This window comes from Capsicum annuum, chromosome 3 (assembly GCF_002878395.1).
Source record: "Capsicum annuum cultivar UCD-10X-F1 chromosome 3, UCD10Xv1.1, whole genome shotgun sequence".
NCBI classification, from domain to species: Eukaryota; Viridiplantae; Streptophyta; class Magnoliopsida; order Solanales; family Solanaceae; genus Capsicum; species Capsicum annuum.
Window position 1 is genome coordinate 131919392 of NC_061113.1, and position 6768 is coordinate 131926159.

Consider the following 6768-nt stretch of genomic DNA (forward strand, 5'->3'; position numbering starts at 1 on the left):
TGTGACATCTAACCATAAAGTGCAGTCAGACTCCCTAAAATGTAAAGAAAATCTAAAATTAATTCTTAAACCAAAACATAAATTATTCTTAACACAAAGGACCGCAATAAAAATGAAACAACCCAAATGTGTCTTTCACAAAGTTTGATATAAAACATAAAAATTCAAGTAATATTAAAGTTTTAATTTTTTTCTGTCAATCCAATAATTAAAAATGTTTCTACATATATTTTAAGTCTAGAAGAAAAAACTTATTTGATTCGATGTTTTAATCTATTAAATAACTACACGAACAAACCTCAACAAGCCTAAAAGATTGATAAATAGATCAATCATAGTATATAAACAACTTAGTCAGTGAAGAAATGGAGGAATTACTAATAATCGCTCGATATTTCATTCTCTCTTAAATTTATCCATTACACCATCCGATAACAATCCGTTAATTGCTAATCCGATACCGAACCAACTGTTATCTTATTGGGTTTCTAGCGGATTAGTATACTTAAAAACCGATAACCAATAAGCCAAAACCTAAGCATAATTATCCAATCGATCCAACCGATAGGCAACCCTAGGATAGGTTGCTGATTTAGGGTTTGCGCCCCCACCCTAATATGTGAACTCTGTGGAGTGCCAAATGATCTGCCTCTCTGAGCTATAGTCTCCAAAACAACCAACACTTTAATCAATGTATCCTGAAGAATTGATGTAGCAACAAACCCTGGTGGTGCCTGACCTGGGCCCACACCATCAACTAGAACCTGAACATCATCATCACCCGCCTTGAACTCAACCTCGAGAGACCCCGCCCTATCAGGAATATGAGCGGCTCCTTGAGCTCTCTCTCTACCACAACCGTTGCCCCTACCACATCTCCTACCCCATCCGTGAACCCATCTTGGATGATCGAAACTGAGGCTGGCGGGGGCTCATGACCACTATCCTGAAATATATGAGTCCTCGCCATCTGTGAGAGAATAAGATAAGAATTTTAGTATTCCAAGTTAAAGGATTAATATTGCATGATAAAAGAAAGAGAGAAAGAAGATAAATATTTCCTAAAGTTCTATAGCCTCCCAAGGATAGGTAACGGACGTCTCCGCACTGATCTGCGAGACTCTACTAGACTCAGTTTGTATTTGTGAGACCAACAAACCCAGGGCTCTGATACCATCTGTTACATCCCAAAATTCAAGACCATGATGGAACCTATCCAACCCTTCGTGATAGGTAGGCCAAAACTCAATTCCAAATATAACGTCCAAATGTATAGAAGTGGAAGAAGATAAGAATAGAGTAAAACTCGAATAATATCCAACACATTAACAAAGTAGTATACACATAGTTAAAACATAGATATTCCCAAGTTTGGTAATCACTAATACAAGACACTAAAATAGAAATCAAAGAAAAGTCTGAGTATCTCAAAATGCAAAAAATGCATAAAGATAAGGTTAGAGGAGATTTTAGTAGTCTCTGAAAATTATATCAGCTACCTTGAATCTCCAGGGATACTAATGCAGGAGGAAACCACAAGAATCAATGCTTAGAGGTCATCGGATCGATACCTGCACATAAGGTGCAGAAAAAGCAAGGGTAATTATAGCGCCACATGTACTCAGCAAACATCGTCGACCGACCCTAATTCAAAGTGATGACGAGTAACATCACATCAACCATCTAAAAACAATCATACAACCTGCACTCAGGAAAACAACCCTAATCTAACTGAATAATCAAGTCTAACAGTCATAAAGATATCATAACACAATTCAAGAAATTCTCATTACAGTGAAATAACGTAACAAATATTCTAGTACTTAATAAACAGTACAAAGTCAACAAATACACCTTACTCAATCTGAACCATGAATGAATGAATGACTACTGTGCCATGCAATGCATATGCTATGTACACATCTACCGAGCAATGACTTCAAGGTCAGGACCCATATGGGACTCACAAGGTTCATATACTATGTTGGCGTGTACTCCAATTTCAATAAATATATTGTGCAAACTACACTCCGACCCCAATTAATAAATAGATAATATTGTGCAGGCACACACTCCGTCCCTATATGAAATACAATGCATGATGTGCTGGCGTGCAACTCCGATCCCAAAATAATTCATATACCATAACAAATTAGACCATCGTGCTTGCAAATTGGAAAAATAGTTTAAAACGTACAATTAACTTATTTAACCCCTCGAACAACACCGGTACCCACATAGATGCTCGTCACTTCACCTACACGAGACCCTCATTCCCTATCGCTCCCATTACCAATAACTAACACATAAACACTTCAAAAAAAAGAGTGTGAGAAAGTCAAAACTTGCCTCAAACCGAAGCCAAGTGCCAATTAACAAACTTGCCCTTACGCAACACTTCCGAATGATCAAAATCTATCAAATATATAATCTCCATATGAGTATAAACTAGTACGTCAAATTTCAACTAAATCAAATCATTATTCGATCTCCAAACTAATAAATTCTTACTTTAAGAACTCCAAATTTTAAACCTCAATTTTATCAATCTTGAAATCTAAAATAATACTCGAGAAATAGTGAACTTCAAAATCTTCAAAAGCATGGAATCATTAGAGATAAACCAATTCTATCACTAGTTTTCAATTGTCATTACTGCCTAATAATCGATAATAAATACATTATTACTTATTATTATAAAATATAATTAAACGACCAATTTCATACCTTATTTTGCCAATTCACACGCACTGCCACTGAATATATGAGATACCCTCACAACATTAACTTTCATTTATTATCACTCCCAGCGATCATTGCCTAATGTTAGTATTTATAATACTTTTAATCAATAACTTTACAGGAAAACCTAACAGTACTAAAAGAATACATCACCCACGTTAATGGGTATTGCCCAACTTTGGATCACGTGCTCATTCTACCTAAAGGCATAAAGACATAACATGATAACTACTACTAATATTACTTTCTCCTAATCATTACAATATGATTAAATACCAACTCCTTTTCTATTTCTGTTCAACGCTAAAGGCACCAACTCCTTTTCTATTTCTGTTCAACTCTGAAGGCACCAGGAAGCCTTTCACAATTGGTTCATGAAATTTAACACTTTATCTCGTAATAATAAACAATACTAATATATATATATATATCAACTCAAGATATCTCCAACCTGAAACTTAGCCGAGAGATCTTCTCCGAAAATGCAGATCAGAGAGATAGTATTGCTAACTGTTGTGCCCCTCTTCCCCCAATTTTTTTGATTTTATTATTATTATTATTATTATTATTATTATTATTATTATTATTATAGACAATTTCAGATCCTTCCCACATAAGTCTCAAGAATTAACAAAATATTGAATTGGCCCATTAACCACCAACTAATATCTAAGATATCGAATTTCGAATAGATCCTTGTAATTTGTTCGAAACCTCGAGAAAATAAATTAAATATTTGCATTGACTAAAAAGTATATATGTTCCGAACCAACTGAAAATATTACGACACTAATATGAGGTCATCTCAATCAAAAGTTGACCATGATTGGACTAAACTTTATTAAAACTCAAGAACTCAATTAATGACTTAAATCACCTCCGAACACCTCAAAAATCGGCACTACCCATCCCCATAAGTCATAAATCACGTCTAAACACTACGAGGAGGGTTAAAATAAGAAAATTTCACCAAATGACTGAACGGGGGTCGTTACTATTTGTTATGGACTTTGGTCCATTTTTGCAGTGTATACTAGTGGTATACTGACTGTTTATCAGTCTTGTTATTGCTGCATTTCTATATACACACTGTATATCAGTGTATAAAAGTGCAATCTTCACTTGCTTGCCTTCATTTACTGCTGTATATTCTTTATATTGGTGTATACCGGTCCATTTAGACTTCGGGCTCGACTAGAAGTAATGGGGCTTAGTCCCATGGGAAGATGCAAGAGGGAGTCCATTTGGATCCGAGTTGGTGTTACATTTGATAAAAAAAGGAAAACAGATTAGTACTACTCCATTTTACTTAACTAAATATATATCCACCTATTTTTCATTTGAAATTGGACATAAAAGCTATCACCAAAAAGTTAGAATTTGAAAATTATTTTATACAAACTAGACTTGGGATGGAAATGTAGAAATAGAGCGCAAACAATCAGTTCAACAAATATAGGGATTGGACACATTAAAGTTGATACAATTCTTGAATAAAATACTCATGTTCATCAGTTCTCTAGCAACAATAAATCTCCATGAATGCTTAATCATGTGCAGCTATACGCGAGACATAACATGGGAAAATGGTGCTATAATGTCTGTATGCTAACCAGCTAAAAGACCATATCTACTAATTGAGAAGAATACCCTTTATTCAGATGATTGTTTTAGAAACATCTCCACCCATGAATTTTTTTTTTTTTTTGAAAAGTTTTTCTGAAAAAATGTCAAGATAATCTCATGATTATTGAGGGATTGCAACCACTTAATTACAATAGACAAGTTCCCAGATCAACGGTTAGGCATATGAACTATCAGTTTTGAACATATAAATATCCAAACACACATAATATCAAGATCTAAACGTATTAAGCTTAAATCATGATAGCGCTACCCTCTTGCTCTTTTAATCTCATTTTTCTATAAGAACCTAGATAAACGGAGTGAGCGTCATATGTTCCAGAAAATAAATTAACCAAAAGGCAGCAACATGTATAAATTTAGGCAGAACTCTCGAATAGACTTCAACTGATAAATTCTCTTATCAAATCCTATTCACTTAAAATCTGAACAAGAAATTAATCGAAACCAAATTAAGCTTAACAAAACTACCACTCATATAAACTGCTGTATCGTCTAAATAAGGTTAAATCACCAACAAATCATGCTTTGAGATTCTAACATATGGTATTTTGATTAGAAGAAAAATGATGATTCGAACTAAAACGAAACAATCACCCAAGCTAAATAGGACTACAAATTAACACTAAAAGAAAACACCACAAAGACGAAATAGTGAACTTCGAGAGTCGCGGAATCAAAAACAACAAGAATACCAACTCAAGAGATCAAACACAAAATCTATGGCTTTCAAAAATCCTTGTATAGCACATAATCCCACCATTACTATAAAATCGTCACTGGCACGAGCAAGAAGAAATAATGAGGGAATTTAAAAGAGAAAGATGTGTTTACCGTCGAGACTATGAGTTGACGACGAGACTTCACCACTTTCTTCAACTCGAAAATAGCAAGAAAAATTAAAAACTAAGCCAAAATTCTCACAACTTCAAGATGGGGACAAAAGTCTAAATCCTAACCGAGTAAGAGAATTCTAGATCTTTGGGATTTCCAAAAAAATCCCCCATTGGACAGTGGAGTAAGGATGGTTTATATAGAATCCAAAATCCCAAAATTTTTGATCAGTTGGCGATGTAGGATAGAAATTCTTGAGGGTAATTTAGGAATTTTTTAATGTACAAAATTCAAAATTTGAAGAAAGAATAAGATTATGAGGTGGATTTGGTACAAAATCACACCATCCCTTCCTTGAATCATTGTTGTTTGTCGCTGTTGTTTGTCGCTGCTATGTTGTGCTGGACGGCTCAGCAGAGTTTTTAAGGAATGGTACCGGATAAATTAAGAGGAGTTTGGGGTTATTTATTAAATAACACTAACTAATTTAGGATTTAGCTAATTTTATTTAATCTTCAATCCAATTGAAAATTAATTAGTTAATTACATTGCAATTGTGGTCAATTTGATTTCAATTATAGTCAAATTTAATAATCTTGGTTAAATTCAATCGCAATAGGATGCAAATTAATAAGTGTTTTTCATCTCGAGTTTCTTAATTTAATAAAATCAAATAAATATTCCTCAATTAAATTATTTTAAAACATAAATTATATTTGGATTAAGATTTTACCCATTTTAATTGATTTTTGAGATAACCCTTGATTAAAATTTAACTTTTTAATAAAATAATTATTTTAGTAACATAATTATACAATCTCGTATATATGAATATAAAAATATATAATTACTATTTAAAATGACAAAATTACCTAGATAAATATTTTTAAAAATTTTGTTATCTGGATAAAATAAATATAGTAATTTTATTTAAAATTAAAAAAAACTCAGAATTAAATTTAGTCGTGGAGGGCAAAAATTAGATGTCAACGACTGTCTCTTCCCTTTAGGTAGGCTGAATGCAAGAACTCCCAGACATTTATCCGACTATATATTTATTCCTCAAAAGAAGTTGTTTTTCGTATAATTTTTAGGGAGTTATGGCCGGACCCTGAAATTGGGATTCCTATATATATTAGGTTACATGAGAACTCAGACCTCTTGTAGTTCATAAATCTTGATTGTTAAGCACGATTCTTAAAAACTGTATAAGCTATCCTGATTCTCAAATTTAGCTAAAATCAAAAAGTTGAGGAATAAGAGGATTGGATGGAGATTGAAATATAGTCGAGTTTTCAACAAAGGACCCAACCTACATATTCCTGATATTCAAAGAATCAGACTGCTTGTAGTTCAACTCAATCGGTGAAAAAGATAGTCTCTTATTTTAGGCGACCTTTGGTTTGGGGTGAGTGACAAATACATCGAGTTATAAAAAAGAGGCTTGTAATCATCTCAATTACAAACACGGAGCCCCCTTACACATGCAACTGCGAGCTACATGGACATAATTTCCAAATCCTAGATGTGGTTACTCGAATTTCAAAG

General features: G+C 33.4%; 1 long non-coding RNA gene across 2 annotated transcripts; it reads right to left on the reverse strand.

Moving 5' to 3' along the window:
* Window positions 1-374: 374 nt before the first annotated feature.
* On the reverse strand, window positions 375-5721 carry LOC107863701. 2 transcript variants are annotated; one of them, XR_001672412.2, is made up of 3 exons: window positions 5221-5677; window positions 1500-1571; window positions 375-970 (listed from the first exon to the last, which is right to left on the reverse strand). It is a non-coding gene; the product is annotated as an uncharacterized LOC107863701 (long non-coding RNA). The 2 variants fall into 2 exon arrangements; XR_007053024.1 differs by lacking the exon at window positions 1500-1571 and having other exon boundaries at window positions 5221-5721.
* Between the last annotated feature and the right edge of the window lie 1047 nt (window positions 5722-6768).